Genomic DNA, 2,636 nt, shown 5'->3' with positions numbered 1-2,636 from the left:
TATATATATGTAGGTATGAATATTATATTCTATTATTTTTTTCAGTGTGTGATGCACATTATCTAACATATTATTTTCAGCTTCATTGTCCTCATGATGTATAATTTTATATAACTGTATAATGTCACCATCATACAATTTTGTTATCGTTATTACTTCAAATATATAATTACAATCAGTATCTTGGTATTTCATTTGGGTTAATGCATATCTTTTGGGATAGTTTGTATAGCTTGATGTTTAAACGAAATAGTCAGAAATTAATTCGCAAATACTGTATGTCAGAATACTATAAGTTCAGGATTTAAGGAAGCAGATACTTTTCCTCAGTCTTGGCAGAGTGGCAAAAATTAAGCCACTACCATAAGCTCTCAGGGAAAGGATCATCCAAGAGGAATAGATTTTTAAAGTTTTTTTTTCATGATCCGGACGAATCAAGCCTTCGTTTTGTTGTGGTTTTGGGGCGTTTACCCCCCCACGTTTTTGATTACTGCGTTTTTTTTTTTTTGTTTTTTTTTTTTTTTTCTGACATTCCCCTTCTTCAAGTTATCCAACTCTCCTATTATCCAATTTCAATTCTTTTTAAAGGGCAATTCCAGACTAAATGTCCCCGTCCAGTTGTCTTGCCCAATCTTACTCCCTGTAATCACCTGAAACACACCATGAACAAGTAATACCAATCTGACTAGTCGTGTTGACATAATCCCCGTCGATAATGTGCTTGCCCCGATAAATTACCTGATGCTTTGGGCCTATGGAGATGTAGTAGTTTAGGGGATTTAGTAGATTGCTTTGAGGCGTGTGACCTCCGTTGTCACGCGAGGTGTATTTACACTATTACGATGCCGCATGTTGTATTGAATTTTTTTTTTTGTTTTTTTGTTGCTGTGCAGATCACCTCCATTGTGCTGTGAAATACCATTTTTGAGAGTTTGTGTATTCTACTACTAATAATGGTGTACAGTGCATATTGTATGGCTGTAGTGAATCGTCGGTACTTGGTATCAGAGCACTACACGAATTTCCGAAGGACGCTGCGACGAAGAATGCGTGGAAGCGTTTTGTCAAGATGGCGCAAATTGACTGGGGAGGACCTTCGAAATCGACTCGTCTGTGCAATGAACATTTTACTAAAGATTGCTAACGAAAACTGGCTATCATGGCAGATGGGTCGTGTGGCGAGATTAGAGTTGAAACCGTCAACTGTACCAACGACTATTTCAAGAAATGTTTTCCAAGGCACCTCATATAACTGTCGTTCAGCTGTTTACCTCCTGTGACGTCACAACATTTCCTGGCTGGACGAATTGTTTCGCACGCGCTCGATCAAAAATTACGTTTTTTACCACGATATTCCAAAACAAATACATCCATCCTTATATATAATGTTATTCAACTATCTGCAATTGGTTTGAGGTAAAAAGGGGATCTAGAGATACCCTATAAAGGTGGACATGCGTGTCTAGAAAGAGAGGGGAGGGGATGACTGAGAGAACCAGTCATCCCCTCGTGAAAAAAAGAAACTAATAAATACATAAATATAAAGATACATAAAAATGACAGATGAATTAAAGAGTGAAAGAAGGAAATGCTTAGATAGATAAATGAATAAATGAGTAATTAATAATCAATAAAGATGAATAGAATAGATAGAATGAATAGATAAATAAAATAATAGCTAAAAAAGGGATAGGAATTAAAGTAAACCCAATCGTTAATTAACAAAGCGTTCCACACAACACGCTCCAGAAAACAGCTGAACATCTGTCCCGAAGTTGACGCAAACTCCGCCGTTCTCACTGGAGGGATTCGAACCTTCCTTCAAGCCATACTAGTCCGCGCTGCCGACTCGAACTTCCTTGCACTTTTCATAAGATTGCATTTGCACTTGCATAAGATTGTTTTTTTTTTTCTTTAGTCTTTGGAGAGAATAGATTTATTTTTTCGTAATATTGTGTGGTGATTGACGGGGGACGGGGGGGGGGGGAAAGGTTTGTTTTAGTGTCTTTTGTAGATGAACTTGTACTGCGTATGCAAATAAGCACAAAAAAGGTGTATGTACACATAGGGCGAATGTTTGCAGGATGTTTATGTATGTGTATGTTTGTATATTTGTGTGTGTGTTTGTATATTTGTATGTATGTATTTGTGTGTGTATCTGTGTGTGTGTTTGTATATTTGTGTGTGTATTTGTATGTGTGTTTGTATATTTGTGTGTGTTTTTGAGTGTATTTGTGTATGTATTTGTGTGTGTATGCTCGAGTGTATGTATACGTGTCATCTGAATAGGAATACACAAGAAGCCTGTGTATGATGGATGACAGCAAGAAAATAAAGTCCAAAAGAGAAGCAACAGATGCAGAGGAAGAATTACTGAACCCAGAAATATGCAAAACAAACTCAGTAAATATGCGAACAAATCAGCAGAGGCCAGATTTAAAAAAGAGGTCGTTAGAGAAATAAATAACATGAAAGCAGTAACGTTGGGATAATGCATCCGAGTGGGGGAAGGGCAGACCAAGCAGATGTTAGCAAAGCTGTAGCCAGGTCACAAATTATGGAATAGATTATCAGTAGATGTGAATTGCGAATAAAGGATAGAAATAATATAGACGAAATATGGAATGGACATCGAG

This window comes from Penaeus japonicus, unplaced genomic scaffold (genome assembly GCF_977035675.1).
Source record: "Penaeus japonicus unplaced genomic scaffold, GWHDUDI00000001_assembly GWHDUDI00000035, whole genome shotgun sequence".
NCBI classification, from domain to species: Eukaryota; Metazoa; Arthropoda; class Malacostraca; order Decapoda; family Penaeidae; genus Penaeus; species Penaeus japonicus.
Note: the sequence above shows the minus strand (reverse complement) of the source record.